Source organism: Piliocolobus tephrosceles, chromosome 1 (genome assembly GCF_002776525.5).
Source record: "Piliocolobus tephrosceles isolate RC106 chromosome 1, ASM277652v3, whole genome shotgun sequence".
NCBI classification, from domain to species: domain Eukaryota; kingdom Metazoa; phylum Chordata; class Mammalia; order Primates; family Cercopithecidae; genus Piliocolobus; species Piliocolobus tephrosceles.
This window is the reverse complement of record NC_045434.1, coordinates 17333754-17354294: the sequence shown is the minus strand read 5'-3', so window position 1 is coordinate 17354294 and position 20541 is coordinate 17333754. Positions and strand designations below refer to the sequence as shown.

At 41.3% G+C, this 20541-nt stretch overlaps 1 pseudogene; it reads right to left on the bottom strand.

The window, feature by feature from the left end:
• LOC113224996 overlaps window positions 1-20541 on the bottom strand; it is a 92692-nt pseudogene that overhangs the window by 57295 nt on the left and 14856 nt on the right.

Here is a 20541-nt window from a genome sequence, read left to right as displayed (position 1 = left end):
GATGGTGTCATGTTTGAGAGGCTGAAGAAGAGACCTGGAGCCAGGGCATGAGACATAGGGTTTATTGAGGGGACTTACATACAGGGTGGCCCAGTGGCGATGGGCTGGACAGGAAAACTGCGACCACCTGTCAAAAACATGTGGTTTATACAGCATTGTTACTTAGCACCCTCTCCCGGCAACCTCCATCTGGCAACCTTCATTCAACCCAAGACGAAGCCTACATTCCATGGCATGGGTCAGGGATTCCAATGCTCCTCATACATAAGGAATGAATCTCCAGGTTGGCCACTCCAAGTTATTGCTGTCAGGCGCATCTGCCGTATAGGTCCTAATCCAATATGACAGGGGTCCTTTTAAGAAGAGGCAATTAGGACACAGGCAAATACAGAGGGAAGACCATGGGAAGACACCGGGAGAAGACAGCCATCTGCAAGCCAAAGAGAGGGGCCTCAAAAGAAGCCAATCTTGCTGACACCTTGATCCCAGACTTCCAGCCTTCAGAGCTGTGAAATAATACATTTCTGTTGTTTAAGTCAACCAGTCTGTTGTACTTGTTATGATAGCCCTAGACAACTGACATACCAAGGAATTACACAGTGGTGAGTTTCTTTAGCCTTATGTATTCCAGACATGGAGCTCAAGAAGCCAGCAACCCGAAAACACCAACAGGTTTAGACCAAAAAACAAGCCCCCAACAAAACCCCACTTATCTAGCCAAAAGACAAGGAAAGGGTCAGCCTAGCAAGGCAGAGACATTTTAGATAATAACAGCTCCACTCCAGACAAACATAGAGAAAACTGTGGCCTCACCCCTACCCATGCCTGCAAAAACCAAGCAGGGAGCCTAGACTTCCAGACTCATCAGGCTGTAATGAGGTGTCCCTAGTTCTCTCACTGGGTTTGTGTCTGAGAAGACTGAGTAGAGAGCAGGAACTTTCATTCCTGTAGGGTGGTAAAGAGCCTCCCTCCCCTAGTGTCACTGAAGGCCACATAGGGAGGTGCAATGAGACACTCCTAACACTTTCAGTCAGGGACGTATCAGTGGAGGCCTAGTGAGTTCTGGAACACCCATCCCTGGCCAGGAGAAAGGAGGAGACTCTTCCCTCAATTATCACTAGAGGCCAACTGGGAAACCTGGTCTTCTCCTCCCGCCAGGTGCTCCCCCATATTCCTGCCAGAGCAGTGTCAAAGGGAGCCAGCTGAATTAGCCCACTAAATTGTATTAACCAATGTAATATGTAGCCAACTAAGTATTTACTACATAAATCTTACTCAGAATCTCATAATATAATACAAAAATGTTCAGATTTTAGTAGGAAATGACTCAGCATATCAAAAACAGGAAGATCTCAAGTCAAATGACAAAAGGCATCAATGGATGCCAGCATCAAGGTGACAGAGACATTAGAATTATCTGGAAAAAAATATTCTAAAAATTTTATGTTATTTATCTATTTATTTTTATAAACAGAAACAGAGTCTCACTATATTGATCAGGCTGGTCTCAGATTCCTGACCTCAAGTGATCCTCCTGCTTCAGCCTCCCAAAGTGCTGGGAACAGAGGCTGGAGCCACTGCACTGGACCAGACAAAGATTTTCTAAAGCAGCCATCGTAAACATGCTTCAGTGAGCAATTACAAACAGGCTTGAAACAAATGAAAAATAGATGCTGCAAAGAATAGAGTGTTTCAGCAAAGGAATAGAAGATACAAAGAAGGACCAAATGGAAATTTTAGAAGTGAAAAATGCAATAACCACTATATAATGTATAAAAACACAGTGGATGAACTCACTAACAGAACAGAGGGGACACAAGAGAGGATCAGTGAACAGGAAGATAGAAACATAGAAATTATGAAATCTGAACTACTGGAAAAAGTGAACAGAGCCTCACGGACCTGCAGGACCCTAACAAAAGATGTAACATTCATGACATTGGAATCCCAGAAGAAGAGGGGAAAAATGTTGAGGCTGAAAAAGTACTAAAAGAAATAATGGCTGAAAACTTCCCAAGTTGGAAAAAGACATCAATCTATAGAATCAAGAAGCTAATCTAACTTGAAACAGGATAAACCTAAAGTATTACACACATAGGCTCATTGTAGCCAAACTGCTGAAAACTAAAGACAAAGAAAAGTCTTGAAAGCAGCATGAGAAAAATGCCTCACCTGAAGGAAAAAATAACTCCAGTGACAAAGGATTTCTCATCAGAAACCATGGAGTGAAGGAAGTGGCACAACATCTTTTAAGTACTGAAAGAAAAAAACTGTCAAGCTAGAATCCTGTAAACAGTGAAAACATTTTTCAAGAATGAAGGAAAAATCAAGACATTCTTAGACAATGGAAAACTAAGAAAATTGGTCACCAGGAGACCTACCTTAAAAAAAATGACTAAAAGAAATTTTACCTAAACAGAAGGGAGAAAAAAAAAAAAAAAAAAAGGAATCTAGGGACATCAAGAGAGAAGACAGGATACAGTAAGCAAAAATACCAGTAAATATGATATACTTTCCTTCTTCTTTTGATTTTCTATATTATGTTTGACAGTTGAAGCAAAAATTATAACACTCTTTGATGTGGTTCTAAATGTGTGTCTAGCAAATATTTAAAACGATTATAATAGGGCATATAAAGGGATGTAAATTTAGGTAAAGTTTCTATCCTTCACAGGTAACTTGCTCAACTTGATAAAGAACATCTACCAAAATATCCTGTAACTATACTTAATAGCAAAAGACTGAAGGTTTTCCCAAAAAGACTAGGAACAAAACAATGATGTCCACTCTCACCACTCCTATTCAATGTAATGCTGAAAGTTCCAGCCAGTGGAATAAGGCTAGAAAAAGAAATAAAAACATATGGGCTGGAAAGGAAGAAATAAAATCATCCCTACTTGCAGATGACAGGATTGCCTATATAAAAAATATGAAAGAATCTACATAAAATCTCCTATCACTAATAAGTGATTTCAGCAAGGTCACAGGATACAAGGTAAAAATACAAAAGTCAAATGCTTTTCTATATACTGGCAATTAACACACGGCCATCAAAATTTAAAATATAATACTATTTACAATCACTCAAAATAAAATGAAATATTTAGCTGTGAATCTAACAAAGTATGTATAGTGCCTATATGCTGAAAACTACCAAACACCAATGAAAAAAATAGAAGAATATCTAAATAAATGATGAGGCATATCATGTTCATAATTGGAAGATGCAACATTGTAAAGGTGTCAATTCTCCCCAAATTGATACGCTGTTTTAATACAACTCCTATCAAAATCCCAGCAAGATTTTTGTAGATATAGGCAAGATTATTCTACACTTTATATGGAGAGGCAAGGGGACTAGAATAACTAAAACAGTCTTGAAAACATCTGAGGAATCAGTCTACCCATTTTCATGACCTACAGTACAGCCACAGTGATCATGACTGTGTGGTATTGGCAGAGGCAGAGACACATAGATCAATAGAACAGACAGAGAACCCAGAAACAGATCCATACACATTTACCCAAATAATTTTTGACAAAGAAATTCAATGGGGGAAAGATCACTTTTTCAACAAACGGTGCTTGAGTAATTGGACATCCGCAGATAAAAAAAAAACAAAAAACAAAAATCACCACAATCTAAATTTCATACCTCATACAAAATTAACTCAAAATAGATTACAGACTTAAATGTAAAATGGAAATCTGTAAAGGTTAAGATTAAAAGAAATAGGAGAAATTCTTAGAGGTAGGCAAAGAATTCTTAGACTTGATAACAAAGCATGATACATAAAATTTAAAATTGATAAAAAGGACTTTATCTAAATGAAAGACTTTTGCTCTAAGAAAGACACTTAGGAGGACGAAAAGGCAGCCTACAAACTAGGGGAAAATATTTGCAGACCACATATCTGAAAAGAACTAGTAAGCAGCACATGTAAAGAACACTCCGGGGACCAAGGCGGGAGGATGGCTCGAACTCAGGAGTTTGAAACTGCAGAGAGCAATGATAGCACCACACTGCATTCCAGCCTGGGCAACAGAGCAAGATCTTGGTCGGAGGTCGGGAGAAAACCCTCTCAGAACTCAACAATAAAATTCAAACAATCCAATTGGCAAAAAGCATGAAGAAATATTTCACCGAAGACAAACTACAGATGGCAAATAAGCACTTGAAAAGATGTTTGGCCGAGCGCAGTGGCTCACGCCTGTAATCCCAGCACTTTGGGAGGCTGAGGCGGGCAGATCACTTCAGGTCAGGAGTTCAAGACCAGCCCGGCCAATATGGTGAAACCCCGTCTCTACTAATAACACAAAAATTAGCCAGGCATGGTGGCAGGCGCCTGTAATCCCAGCTACTCAGGAGGCTGAGGCAGGAGAATCCCTTGAACCCAGGAGGCAGAGGTTGCAGTGAGCTGAGATCGCGCCATTGCACTCCAGCCTGGGTGACAGAGTGAGACTTTGTCTCAAAAAAAAAAAAAAAAAGAAAAGAAAAGAAAAAAGAAAAGATGCTCAACATTATTAACCATTAGAGAAATACAAATTTTAAAACACACATATTAGAATGACTAAAATAAAAAGAAAGTTGTTATTACTTTTAAATGGGGCAAATAAAGGGAGGTAAAGGTAGGTAAGGTTTCTATACAAGGGTAACTTAACTTGATAAAGAAAATCTACAAAAAAACCCCTATACCTAACAGTATACTTCATGGTAAGAGACTGAAGGTTTTCCCAAAAAGATCAGGAACAAAGCAAGGATGTCCATTTTTACCACTCTTATTCAACATAGTGCTGGAAAAATATAGTTGTTGCTATTTTTTATTTTAGTCATTCTGGTAGGTGTGTTTTAAAATTTTTCCAATTATTATTGAATGCTGAGGAGAATGAAGAAAAACTGGATCAAGATCTAGAAGGTTTCCCTTACCACAATTTAAATTGTTGGTGGGATTGTAAAGTGATATGGTCACTCTGAAAAACATTTTGATAGTTTTAAAAAATATTAAGCCTTCCACTACCATGCATTCCTTGGCCTTTACCTTATAGAAATGAAAAGTATGTTCACATAGAAAACTGTACATGAATGTTTATGGACATTTTATTCATTATATCCTAATATTGGAAATAATCCAGATGTTCTTCAGTGGGAATATGGTTAAACAAACCATGGTACAGCCATAACATGGAATACTACTTAACAGCAAAAAGATACAAACCTTAATTCAGGCAACAACCTGGATGAAGCTCCAGGGAATTATGCCGAGTGAAAAAAGTGTGTGATTTATATAATATTATTATTATTATTATTTTGACAGAGTAGTGCTCTGTTACCCAGGCTGAAGTGTAGTGGCACAATCTCAGCTCACTGCAACCTCCACCTCCCGGGTTCAAGCAATTCTGGTGCCTCAGCTTCCCAGGTAGATGGGATTACGGGTGCACACCACCATAACTAGTTATTTTTTTTCTTTCTTTTTTTATTTTTTAATTTTTTTTTAGTAGAGGTAGGGTTTTGCCATGTTGGCCAGGCTGATCTTGAACTCCTGGCCTCAAGTGATCCACCCATCTCAGCTTCCCAAAGTGCTATATTCTTGAAAGTATAGAAATTACAGAAATGGAGAACAGCCAGTGAGTGGCTGCCAGGCACTAAGGAGGGGCTGATGGTGGAAGGCAAGTGGATGTGGCTATAAAAGGGCAACATGAAGATCCTGGTGGTAATGCAAACCTTCTATATCTTGACTGTATCGATTCCAACATCTCCGTTGTGATACTGTGTTATAGTTTTGCAAGATGTTATCATTGAGTAAACTAAGTAAAGATTCATGGAATCCCTCCGTATCATTTTTTACAACTTTATGTGAATCTTCAATTATCTCAAAATAAAAAATTATATTCGGTTGGGCATGATGGCTCAGGTGTTTCTCTCCAGCACTTTGAAAGTCCAAGGTGGTAGGATTGCTTGAACTCAGGAGTTCAAAGCTGCAGTGCGCCACGATTGTGCCACTGAACTCCAACCTGGGTGATAGTGAGACCTTGACTCAAAAAAATAATTTTTTTGATTATAAAATCAAATTATAAAATCAAAAAATATTATAAAATATTTTAATATAAAAATATTAAATATTTTATATAATTAATATAGTACTTTATATCAAATTATATAATTTTATAAAATTATATATTGATTGTATAATTAATATAAAATATACAATTTTATATGATTATATAATTATATTATATTAATATAAATATAATTAATATAATTTTATATAATTAATATAAGAATATAAAAATATTTTAAAATATTATGAAATCTTATAAAAATATTTTTTGGATTAAAAGAAAAACCTTAGTGATTATTTGTAGCTTTATACGGTACGGTCTGTTCAGTGTTTCCTCCTGTTCCTCTCAGAAGCCAAACAAAAATAACAAAGAGAACAAGAAACAGACATGCCAATACCATCCTTGACAAAACTAGGAAAAAGTAGAAACCCCAAATCACACGACAGTAGGAAGGACAGTCTAACAGTGAAGGTCAAGTTGAAGTGCAAGCAGATGCAGAAGATGTAGATTTTTAAGAGGAAACCTGCAAAGGCCAAAGTGAAACAGTGGATGCAGACTGATGGTAAGGAAAAAAAAAACAAAACAAAACAAAAAAAAAACTCATGTGGACTCAGTTTGATTCCAAAGCAAAGTAGAGGAAGTAGAAGCTGAATAAGCCATTCTACAGACCTGCGCCTTTAGGGAGCGTTTTGTCAATGTGGCAGGATGGAGGAGAAAGACCGCATTGTGAATCACCCTCAGTAACTATCTCAGTTGCTGAAGGAAAAGTAATCGTTAAAGAAATCATCCACATACACAATCTTGTAGGATGAAAAAACTTATTCTGACTGTACCAGATGAGAGAGTTTCCTCCTGCAAGTGATGAGTCCAGAAAGGACTCACTTCATTCAAAGATGAGTATTCAAAATGGAAAACCCCTCCCTGGGACTTATATTTTCTTCTTTTTCACTATAAGAAAAGGAAAGGGGGAAAGTTAAATGAAAGCAAGTAGCAAACAGAACAAAACAAAAACCTCTTTGGGACTTCTGCTGATAGCAGTGGTGATGTGGTTTGGATGTGTGTTTCCTCCAAATCCCTTGCGAAAATGTAATCCCAGGGTTGAAGGTGAGAACTGGTGGCAAGTGTTGTGGCCGTGGGAGTGAGTCTCTCAGGCGTGGTGCTGTCTTTGTGATAGGGAGTGAGTTCTTGTTCTGAGATCTGCTTGGTTAGAACAGCATGATGCTTCCTCTCCCCTCCCTTGCTCCTGCTCTTGCCTTGTGACTGCCTGCTCTCTCTTTGCCTTGCACTGTGATTGGAAGCTTCCTGAGGTCATCACCAGAAGCAGGTGCTGGAGTCATGCTTGTGTAACCTACAGACCCTTGAGCCAGTTAAACCTCTTTTCTTTATACATTACCTGGTCTCAGGTATTTCTTTTTATTATTATCATTGTCATTTAGTTTTAATTTCATAATCATAAACTGAACTTTGCAATCCAGCTAGGCATGGAAGGGAACCCAAGGAACCCAAAGGGAACTGCAGTGAGAACACAAAGATGATAGAATACTGTGAGCAAATGGGGTGCAGGGTGCTCCCCTGAGCTACAGAAGGAATGATCTGGTGGTTAAGATAAAACACAAGTCAAATTTATTAGTGTTGTCCACAGTCAGCAATAGTGACCTCGTTGCTGGTCTTGCCATTCCTGGACCCAAAGCACTCCACGGCCTCCACAATATTCAGTTTCTTCTCTCACCTTGCCAGAGACCACATGCTTGCCATCTAGCCACTCAGTCTTGGCAGTGCAGATGAAAAACTGGGAATCATTTGTGTTGGGTCCAGCATCTGCTGTGGACAAGATGCCAGGACCTGTAGGCTTCAGGGTGAAGTTCTCGTCATGAAATTTCTTTCCACAGACGGACTTGCCACCAGTGTCATTATGGCATGTGAAGTCACCACCCTGCCACATAAGCCCTGGAATAATTCTGTGAAAGCAGGAATCCTTAAAACCGTATCTTTTCTCTCAATTTCTCAGAGCTCAAAAGGTTTCTGCTATCTTTGGAAACTTTTCTGCAAACAGATCAAAGGAGATGCAGCCCAAGGGCTTGCCATCATGGTGATGTCGAAGAACATGGTGGGGTTGACCATGGCTGGTATTATGGGGCTCCTGGCTGCAGCAGCATCTGCAAAGCCAAGTATTTCTTTATAGCAGCACAAGAATGGTCTACTACAAGTAGCATGAAGTTTTTCAGCAAATCTCCAACAAAAACTTTTTAAATAAAAACTGTAAAAAAATTTTTTAAACCATCTGAAGGCACTGGAGAATGACGCAAATGGATAGAAACTGCAGGATAATTTACTCTTGAGAGATGATTATAGGAATAAGAATTGCAAGTTTATGCTATATTTTCCCTGCAAATGTTTTCCATCCCCAACCCCAAATCCTGCTGCAGAAAATCACAGCCTTTCTAGTTAAAGGTGTCAGAAAAACAGAGGGTAGGGTTGGCAAAACAGGAGGAGATTTAGGAGTGAAATCCTGAAATCAGGAGAGTTCCAGAAGAAGTGAGCCCCAAAATATGAGTATAAATTCTGCCCAAACCTTTGTCTGACTGCTAAACTATGCATACGTAAGAGAGAGCCCAAGAGACTCAAAGGACTAGCAGGCAGATGTGAGAGAGAAAAGTGTTCTTGAACGCCTGCATCAGGTGAGATCTGCAAATGTGTCGCTCTTTTAACTGCGCATTCCCAGCCGATGCACAGCTCAGGAGGCATAAAGCTGATGCCCTAATGGCCTGCGGTGCCAGAAAACAGAGCTGGGGCTGGAGATCAGCTGGAAGCAAGGAAACCTCAGAGAGAATAAATCCCAAGATTTCAGTGTAAACTCCTCTCAAACTTTTGACTCACTGTTTAACTGCACAGATGGAACACATGTTCAGAGACAAGGCTATAAATGCAGCAGCTGGAAGAGAAAAGAAAACTGGGCAGAGATGTCAGCTGCTGCACTCTACAAGGGAGACAGTGTTTACAATTAGAATTTAGGCAAGCAAGTTAATGGCTTAATAGAAAAAAGTTCAATAATCTTCAGAAGAATATAACACATTACAGAGTCATTGCAACATGTCACCTACAATATCAAGTTTTGAACCAAAAAATTGCCAGACATGCAAAGAAACAAGAAAGGGTGGTCCATATTCAGGATACATGGAAGTTTATGGAATCTTACTGAAAGTGAACTCAGATGTTAGGTTTAGCTGATAACAATTTTAAAGCAGCTATTATAATCATGCTTAGAGAATTAAAAGAAGCATGGTGTTGATGAGCAAACAAATAGCAAATCTCAATAGAGAAATTAAAATTATAAAAAAGAAACAAATAAAAACTCCAGAGCTGAGAAGTACAACTGAAATAAAAAAGAAATTTACTAAATAGGCTCAACAGCAGATGGGAGATGGCAGAATAAACAATCAGTAAACTTGGAAGAAGATAAGCAGAAATTATCCAACCTGAAGAACAAAAAGAAAAACAAGTGAAGAAAAACAAGTGGACCCTCAGAGGCTTATAGAACAATATCAAGCAGTCCAACATAAGGCTTAACTGAAGGAGGAGGAGGAGAAGGAGGAGGAAGAGGAGGAGAGAGACAGAAAGAGAGAGAGAGAGAATAGTCTTCATATTTCTTTATTTATCAAAAAAAGACAGAAAACTCCCAATATCTGGTAAATATGAGTATATCTGATAAAGCCCCAAAAACTCTACATTGGAGACATTCAAAGAAAATCACACCCTGGTACAGGACATTCACTCACACCGCAGAATGCCAATGATAAAGAGAAAATCTTGAAAACTGTGAGAAAAATAAGATATTACATACAAGATAATTAACTTATAATTTCAGCTCTGACAAGAGAAGGGCTTGGAAGTCATCACTCCCATCCTTAGAACAAGAAAAAGCCAAACAAAGCATCAGTTCATGACCTTTCTTGGACACATCAGAGAACTAAGTTTGCAGAGCAAACTGCCACCCCCAAATCTGGGGAGATGGGCAAGCCCAGAGAGTCACAGGGACACCTGCTCACTTGGAGCAGAAGCTGATGAAGGCATCAACTCTTAGGAATGTGTCCGTGATGATTTTGACAAATTGCTGCAGTGAACTAGCATGAAAGTAACAAACTCCCGAGGCCTGCAGTCTTGAGGTGGGGACCTATGTTTTCATGGGTTTCACCTCCAGAAACTCCGCCAAGTTCTCATGGTGAAGAGCCAAGAAAGATCCCTTCATGTCTCTGGCAGGAGTAGAAGAAGAGGCCAGGCATGGTGGCTCACGCCTGTAATCCCAGCACTTTGGGAGGCCAAGGTGGGTGAATCACCTGAGGTCAGGAGTTCGAGGAGTAGAAGAAGAACAAACATTGTAAAATGTGCCCAGAAGGTTTTTCACGACAATGAAAATCACTCTATAATAAAGGTGGTTGCTCTCAAGTTTGTAATATCCATTTTTAACTAATCTAAATTCACCTTCAAATAGCAGTATACTGCTTTTGTGTATTACATGTACCGTATAGTGGGATTACCTTATAATTGAGATGATTTTTCTTATTTGTATATAAAGAAATCTCAATTCCCAGATGGAGAAAATTATTTTCCAGGAAAATTAAAATTTACAAAACTGACTTTAGGAGAGAAAAAAATCTAAACGGATCAATTACTATAGAAGAAATAGAGGAATTTGTCCAAGAGCTGTTTCCTAACTATCACTGACCTTTTACTCTAGCCCCCAAAAGAATCAGGCTCCAAGTTTTCACAGGGGAATTGCACCAAACTTTTCAGGAACAGATGGCTACAATGCACTTTTAAATGTTCCAGTGCATAGAAAAGGAAAAAAAATCCTTTAAACTCTTTAGAAAATCAATCCTAACAATGGTAGCCCCAAAATGAAAACTACAGACCAAATTTACTTATAAATAATTGATGCAAAAATCCTAAGTAAAACATTAACAAACAGAATCCAGCAAAAGTCAAAAGGGTAATCTTTTAACCAAGGGGATTTTATTTTGAGAATACAAGAAGAAGTCAACAAAGAAATTCACTATTAAAGCAATTCCCAAGAAAGAAAAATAGTATGATTATCTTCAAAGACAATTCATTTGATAAGCATCCATTCTTGACAACTATCCTGAATAGATGAATAATAACAAGGCAATTCCTTAGAGTGATTAAAAACTGTATCTACCTCACCCAGTTTACCACAATGTTTATGAAATCCCCTCCCGAAGAAAGTCCCATTTAAGTCAGGAATAAGACAAAAATGTCCATTACCATCATTTCGATTTAAAGATGTTTGGAGGCACTAAACAAAGCCGAGAGACTAGCAGGGGAAAAAAGAGGCATAAAAATGAGCAAGGAGAAGGCAAAATCATCATTATTTGCAAATTTTATTGTATATCTAGGAAACCTCAAAAAATCATCTAAAAATTAGTTCAACCACATAAATGAGTAAGGTCAGTACCAAACTGCAAAAATAAATCAGCAGGCCTGGTGGCACACAACTATAGTCCTTCCTTCTGGGGAAGCTGGGGCAGGAGGGTTGCTCAAGCCCAGGAGTACCAGGCCAGCCTGGACAACATATCAAGACCCCATCTACTTAAATTAAATAAATTTAACTTAAATAAATTAACAGTTTTCAAATGTACAAACAATATCCACTTAGAATATACAATGGAAGGGAAGACCACATTTGCAGTAGCAAGAAAAGATGAGCTTACTAGAAATGAGCTTCATAGGAAATGTATAAGCATTATAGAAAACATAAAAATACCATTGAGGACCCCTCAAAGAAGACTTGAACCTAGGGAAAGGTAAGATTGGTTCTTGAAGAGGAAGTCAACCTCATAAAAATGTCAATTATCCTAAGTTAATTTACATATTTACTGTGATCTGAGTAAAAACACCAACATGAGTTTTTTTCTTGAACTAGATAAGGCCGAGTGTAGTCATATGGTAAAACAAATAGATGTGAAAAGCCAGCTGAAGTCTGAAAAAGAAAAATGAGGATAGGAGAATCAGTCCCATAAATATCAAACATATTTAAAAACTATGGATTTAGGACAGTATGGCAATGGGACATGAGTAAACCCATCTTGATGACCATGCCAATATGCTTCTCTTCTGTTCTTCCCCACTTAAGACAATAAAGCACCGCCATTCACCCAATTACGGCATCTTTGACACATCCCTTTTCTTCGAAAATAAAGCATCTCCATCCACCCAATTGTTCATTTCAGAAACATATGGCATCTTTGACACACCCCTTTTCTTCACCATTTACTATATATTTCATTACTAAATTGTGCAAATTCTACCTGCAAAATACCTCTAAATATCGCCCATATCTTTCCAAATCACTTGCAACCATCGTAGTCTGGTCAATATCCCTGCTCACCTCTGTAGAAGCCTCTCGTCTTCCCCTCCTTCCACTTCCTAGCCATTCTCTACACGATCAGAGATGGTTTTAGAAGATAGATCTGATCACATCACTGCCCTACTTCCAACCCTTCCCTTGCACTTAAAACAAAATCTAAAAGAGCTGGGAGAGCCCTAAAGCCTTTGACTTTCTTTCCTTCCACCAAAGCCTCCCCGCTGGCATAGCCCCCCTTGCTCCTGTGCTGTGGCAAGGCTCTTTTCCCTCCTTCAGTTTGTTGAGCCCTTCCCCCTCCAGGCTTTCACAACGGGATTCCTTCACTGGGAATGTTCTTCACATGGCTAACACTCGATCCTTCCTTCCTTCCTCCCTCCCTCCCTCCCTCCCTCCCTCCCTCCCTTCCTTCCTTCCTTCCTTCCTTCCCTCCCTCTTTCCTTCCTTCCTTCCTTTCTTTTATCTGAGATGGACTCTCACTCTGTCTCCCAGGCTGGAGTGCAGTGGTGCGATCTCAGCCAGCTCACTGCAACCTCCTCCTCTCAGGTTCAAGTGATTCTCCTGTCTCAGCCTCCCGAGTAGCTGGGATTACAGGCATGCACCACCACACCCAGCTGATTTTTGTATTTTTAGTAGAGATGGGGTTTTGTCATGTTGGCCAGGCTGGTCTCGAACTCCTGACTCCAGGTGATCCACCCAGCTCAGCCTCCCAAAGTGCTGAGATTACAGGCTTGAGCCACCACACCAGGCCCATTGTTTTCTTTTTAAACAAACTTAGTTTTAAGGTCATGCTAGATTCACCTGCGGTTGCAAGAAGAAACATGGAGAGTTCTCTTGCACCCTTTCCCCAGCTCCTCACAGTGATAACACCTTGTGTAGCTACAACACAGTGTCACAACCGCAAATTGGTATGTATGCAATTCATGACATTCAGGTTCCAACAACTTTACACGTGCTGGGCGTGTGGGTGTGTGTGGATTTAGTTTTATGTGATTTTATCATACAAATAGATTCATGTCACCACCATCATGGTCAAGCTACAAGGCAGGAATCCAGCACCAGCATCCCTCAGTCTACCCTATTACAGCCATCAGCACCTCCCCACTCCCTCCCTCAGCATTTTAAAAATGAATCTTAAACATCATTTACTAAAAAAAAAAAAAAAATCTTCCTTGATCATCTAAGCTACATTTTCTTCTCATCGCAATGCCCCCAATTTCTTCTTTATGTCTTCTTATCACAATTTTGAGTTAGGAGTAATGGGTTTAATGCCCTTGAAATGTCTCTCAATTTAGGCTTCCTCATTGGTAAGCAGTTTTTCTATCCTTGCTGCCCTTGACTCTGTGTCCAATGAAAGGGAGAGGGCAGGCACTACTTGAAAACAAGGAGGGGACAGGGATGGTGGCTCACACCTGTAATCCCAGCACTTTGGAAGGCCAAAATGGGAGGATCACTTGAGCCCAGAAGTTCAAGACCAGCCTGGGCAAACATAGGCAGACCTCATCTCTACAAGAAATTTAAAATATCAGCCAATCATGATGGTACGTGTCTGTGGTCCCCACTACTTGGGAGGCTGAGGTAGGAGGATTGCCTGAGCCTGGGAGTTTGGGGCTGCAGAGAGCCATGATAATGCCACTGCAATCCAGCCTGGGCAACAGAGCAAGACCCATTCTCAAAATTAATTAATTAATTAAAAATAAACAAATAAATAAAAGGAGGAGACTATAATGTAGAAGTATCTTGACCCGATAGAAAGGAAAAGGTGAAAAATCAGTGTTTACACTTCAGTGTCTGTGGGAGGAAGAGGAGGACAGAGGAAATAGAAGCTTGCAGAGATGCCTGTGTTGGGGCCTCCTGCTCTGGGCTGAGTCAAAGAGTGGAGAAGAAGGTTACACAGAAGGAAGTAGACAGCACACAGAAGCTTGTCCTGTTTCTAACCTGGGATTCTGAATAGAGACCTCTTTGCTGAACTGGGAGCAACTGAGGAGTCTGACAAAGTGAGCCTCCGTGAGGCCTCCTGCATCATTCAGAGCCCTCTGTGCCATAGAACAGGCTCACAAGTCCCCATTGTCTCCTGTGACAGGGAGATGGCAGGGAGATGGCAGTTTCTGAGACAGTACAGGGAGCTGGCCAGAAAAAAAGGTCCACATGGAGACTGAGGTGAATGACATTGGGGCCTAGAGCTAAAGCCAGCCCCATCAAGCCAGGGACCGAAGTGAAGTTCTGCAGCCAGAGCAGGCCCTCAGGTTCCGCCAAACCGACGGGAGGAACGCCAAGAGACGCGCGTTCTGTGTCGCCCCATCTCAGACGTCAGCTCCTGATAGCAACACCACTACGAACCTCGCTAATCCTGCTAACCTCACTAATCCCACCCAAACCAGCGCACTCGGGGACTGGAGCCCCTTCAGTTCCTTCTTTCCACACTACATAGTCACACAAGCCTCCTGCACACCCACAGGCCATTTTGGAAATAAATCGATAGAAGATGAGGAAACCTGAGAAATGGATTTGTCCAAAAGCAACTGAATTTGAAGGGCTGGATTAGACTGCATTTAACAGATTGAAATGAGTTTTTAAATTTCCCCTAGGAAAGCCAGCAGGTGGCTTTGGGGAAGATTAGATGAGGTTTGGAAAACATGAGGCCTCTTTTTCTTTCCATAGCTGAGTACAGTGTGGGTAAATTTGCAACCCTGTGACATATATATTTATTGATAGGATTATTTATTTAAAATCTACTTATTCCATTGGACTATAAGCTCCACGGGGGGAAATATTTTGTTGTTGTTGTTATTGCAATATCTGCCATGCTCAGCACATGGTAGGCACTCAAATATATTTATTACAAAAATTAATAAATGCCTATAGATTCAGCTCTGCACTTCATTAATGATTCACCCAAGATAAAAGGTTTCATTGGCTTAGCTTCCAATAAAAAGCTGGTCAAGGCCAGGACTTGTTATTATGTTACACATAAAACATAAATGACTCAGTGGCTTTCCCCCAGAGTACAGGGCACTGCCACTAACTCATTATATACTCTGAATAAGGAATTGAATCTCTTTGGTGGGGAAGGGAGGTGGGAGTCTCTATATTTTTCTCTCCATAGGAGGAAAGAAGTGTCAACTCCCAGCTTCACTGGCAAATGAAGAGTAACTAATAAATACAATCATGGAACTTGCAGACTATGAAGACATGCCTACCAAACAAACTGCTCCAGAACTAACACACTGTCTGCTCACATAAGTTATACTATTTAAAGACATCCTCCTGGCCGGGCGCGGTGGCTCACGCCTCTAATCCCAGAACTTTGGGAGGCTGAGGCAGGCGGATCACGAGGTCAGGAGATCGAGACCATCCGGGATAACACGGTGAAACCCCATCTCTACTAAAAATACAAAAAATTAGCTGAGCGTGGTGGCGGGCGCCTGTAGTCCCAGCTACTGGGGAGGCTGAGGCAGAAGAATGGCGTGAACCCGGGAGGCAGAGCTTGCAGTGAGCCGAGATGGTGCCACTGCACTCCGGCCTGGGTGACAGAGCGAGACTCTGTCTCAAAAAAAAAAAAAAAAAAAAAGATATCCTCCTAAGGCTCTGCTGGGGAATCCTGAGCCCGATCTTCAGCTGAGTTCAATAAGTCATGTGTGCAAAGGGAGAGGCAGTTCATAGCTTGCAAAAAGTTGCCACACAAAAAGTGCAGCTCTGTAGGAAGTCAGCTGTGAGAGCGGGTTCCCTCCTTGTAAGAAATGATGTGGACCACAAACTAGCAACCCCTTCAAGCAGCTTGAAAGAGAACATCACAAACCACCCTGAGGCCGTGAGAACAAATAGACCCGATTTTTTTGTTGTTGTTTTTTTGTTTTTTTGTTTTTTTGTTTTTTTTGAGACGGAGTCTTGCTCTGTCGCCCAGGCTGGAGTGCAGTGGCCGGATCTCGGCTCACTGCAAGCTCCGCCTCCCGGGTTTACGCCATTCTCCTGCCTCAGCCTCCCGAGTAGCTGGGACTACAGGCGCCCGCCACCTCGCCCGGCTAGTTTTTTGTATTTTTTAGTAGAGACGGGGTTTCACCGTGTTAGCCAGGATAGTCTCGATCTCCTGACCTCGTGATCCGCCCGTCTCGGCCTCCCAAAGTGCTGGGATTACAGGCTTGAGCCACTGCACCCGGCCTAGACCCCTGTTGTGACCTTAGTGTTGGTAGTTTTAGTAGTTTTGTACCATGAATGACACAGACATTATTTACTACCAGTGCTGAGGTGCCAATCCAAGTTATTTCTGGCCTTAACCTCCTGCTTTGTTCCCATGAATATGTGGCTGTATCACACGGCTGAGGACTTTCTATTGATGAGAATAAGTGCTTTTTTGTTTTTTTTTTTTTTTTGACTTAAAGATTTGGCAATAGATGTTTATATCACAGGCTACTTCTCAGAGATCAATTATTTCCATAGTTGTGTTTTCGGTCCTGGAATAGAGTGAGGTTGGATTTTAATTAAATAATTAATCGATATGTTTTTAACATGCTCATATGCCAGGGACTGTGTCCATTCATGAGCAAAATGAAGAAGCCCAGATCTCCTCTAGCTAGTCACACCTCTTGGTTGCAGGTAATGGAAACTCACTCAAATTAGCTTAAACAAAAAGAAAGGACTGGAGTGGAAGGATGCAGGAATATCCATGTATAAGAAATTGGACTTCCCATGGGACTGGAACCAGGACCTGGAAAGCCAGGGAAAGTTCATCTGTTTCTTTTTGGAAGTTTTTGGTTCCTTCTCTCTGCTTCTCTCTGAGCATCTATTTGATTTTTCTCTCCATAGTCTCACTTTCTTTGTTTTTAGAAGAAAATGTCTCTTTCAGTCTTCTACATATTCTCTTGCTTCTAGTACTGCCAATCACTAGAAATCTCTTTGTTCCAATTGCAAATTCTCAAGAAAGAAAATTCCACTTGGCTCAGCCTAGCAGTCAATAAATTGGCTCTCCTAGGGTCAGGGGTGCACCCCTGGTCCATGTGGAATAGGCTGTCTTGTCCATTGAAATTTGGTCAAGGAAACAGAAGCCATTCCATGTATGCAAGGATGAAGGTTTTATCACGTGGAATAGGAGAGCCACACAACCATTGTAAAGAGTGAAGGCAGGATACCATGGAATACAATGCAGCCATAAAAAAGGATGAGTTCATGTCCTTTGTAGGGACGTGGATGAAGCTGGAAACCATCATACTCAGCAAATTATCACAAGGACAGAAAACCAAACACCATATGTTCTCACTCATTGGTGGGACTTGAACAATGAGAACACCTGGACACAGGAAGAGGACCATCATACACCGGGGCCTGTCATGGGGTAGGGGTAGGGGGTAGGGATAGCATTAGGAGATATACCTAATGTAAATGATGAGTTAATGGGCAGCACACCAACATGGCACATGTATACATATGTAACAAACCTGCACATTGTGCACATGTACCCTAGAACTTGAAGTATTAAAACAAACAAACAAACAAAAAAAGGTACTGCTTTAGGAAAAAAAAAAAAAAAAGAGTGAAGGCAGGATAATCAGGCAAACAATTGCCAATCATCCCAGCCTGCACAGCCAAGTGGGTGACTTTCAAGAACTCACCCTAAAACTATTGTGAATCTCAAGAACTTCAGTGTTACTCTCCCAACTTATCTCAGCTTGCAACAGGGTGATTCTCAGGACGTTCACCAAGGAGGTGCTGCAACGATCAAGAACTATCTGGCAGCTCCCCTCCGTATTATCCTACAGCACAGATGAGTGATTCTTAGAAGCGGTCGTCAGCTCTCTCAGCTGCTGGTACCCTCAGACTGGGTGGTCTACAGGAGCATCCCCAGAAACTGCTGCAACCTTCACACCTGCCTGTAAATACTTCCAGACAATAATGCCTTCTCCTTGTCTGTCTGCTAAGTCTCGTGAGTACCTCTTTTTTTTTTTTTTTTTTTTGAGACAGGGTCTCACTTTGTCACCCAGGCTGGAGTACAGTGGCCTGATCTTGGCTAACTGTAGCCTTGATCTTCCAGGTTTAAACAATCCTCCCACCTCAGCCCCCCAAGTAGCTGGGACTACAAGCACATGCCAGCACACCCGGCTAATTTTTTATAGAGATGGGGTTTTGCCATGTTGGCCAGGCTGGTCTTGAACTCCTGAGCTCAAGCAATCCACCTGCCTCAGCCTCCCAAAGTGCTGGGATTACAGGTATGAGCCACTGCACCTGGCCACTCATGAGTACATCTTAATGGCAAATTCCAATCAGAATCCTGTGCGGAGGGGCATTCTGGCAAATATTGTTCTGGGTTTCTCTTGTATGATGTAGAGGAGATGACAGACAAGCACACTGGTGGGAAGAACTGAAAACAAACAATTGGGATAGCCTGGAGCCCCAGAAATGCAGGACCACAGTGCAAACCTGGCTACAGAGCCCACAAAAGTGAGCATTGACATATATGTGCATGTACATATGTGTGTGTATAGGGGGTACAGACAGGTGTGGAAAGACAGGTCTCAGGAGAAACTGGGGCATGGTCTGGGCATTATTTACAACTGGAAAAGGGCAGATTTCTCAGACTTCCTCATCCTTTCCTATGCAATCTGAGCCACCCAAGTGAGCTGGTCTGCAACCAACATTGGTTGCTCTGTCCTCCTGAGCTTTCCTCTTCCTCCTTCTGGCAATAATGTGAGGAATTTTCTTGGGTGGGGAAGCCTTGATTACCCCTTCCACAGTCATGTGAGCCAGGACTGTCTGTCCAACCCCCAGCCCCAGCCTGGGGGCTCAGTGACTGATAAGGCAATGGACCTATATCCAAGTGCAGCAGACCAAACTTCTCCCTGAGAGGGACTATGGAGGATTGCAAACTTCATCGAATGTGAGGCCTGGATTCATGCTCTTCTCATAAGGAGAGCCTTCCCAAGATACGGAGAGAAATGCAGAGCCCTGATGACCTCTTTGGTGTCCCGCAATTCAACTATATCTGAGGCCATTTATTCTGGGCTTTTTAAATTACATGAGTTAATAAGTTCTCCATTTTGCTTAAGTCAGTTTGAGTTGAATGCCTGAACATTCCAACTACTGCATAAACAGAGTTAAATCTGCTCCAAATTGTTCCTCTGTTCGTGTGTTCTCTAGGCCTGTTCCCCTACCCCATCTCTCTCTCTTTTCTTTTCTTTTTTTTTTTTTTTTTTTTTTGAGATGGAGCCTTGCTCTGTCATACAGGCTGGAGTGCAATGGCATGATCTTGGCCCACTGACTGGAACCTCTGACTCCTGGATTCTAGTGATTCTCCTGCCTCAGCCTCCCAAGTAGTTGGGATTACAGGTGCGTGCAACCACACCTGGCTAATTTTTGTATTTTTTTGGTAGAGATGAGATTTCACTATGTTGGCCAGGCTGGTCTCAAACTCCTGACCTCAGGTGATCTGCCCGCCTTAACCTCCCAAAGTGCTGGGATTACAGGCAGGAGCAACCATGCCTGGCCCCCATCTCTATCTGTTGAAATCTCACTCACCCTTATGACCAAGCCAAGCTTCACCTTTCCAGGAGACAGGTGGCTGTGCGTACCTTATTTCCTCTGCACCCTCTGTCCTGCATGAGTGGCCCCACACATTTCCATACACAATGTGAACAGTGTAACATGCCGGAAGGCGAGATCTCACGCATCTTTATGTTTCTTGATGGCCTAACTGGATTATTGCATATAGTAGCTCCTAGCTAAACATTATTGAATTAGAAAATGCTGAAACCAACAACAACAAAAAGTCAGACAACCCAATTCCAACTTAGGCAATGGACTTGAATAAACATTTCTTCAAAAAAGACATACAAATGGACATATGTGAAAAGATGCTCAACATCGTTAGTCATTAGGGAAACGCAAATCAAACCCACAATGAAATATCACTTTAGATCCATTAGCATGGCTACTATCAAAAATACAGAAAACAAAGCCTGGGCATGGTGGTTCACACCTGCAATCCCAGTGCTTTGAGAGGCCAAGGCAGGAAGATCGCCTAATGCCAGGAGTTTAAGACCAGCCTGAGCAATATAGTGATACCCTGTCTCTACAAATAAAAATAAAAATTAGCTGGCATGGTGGCATACACCTGT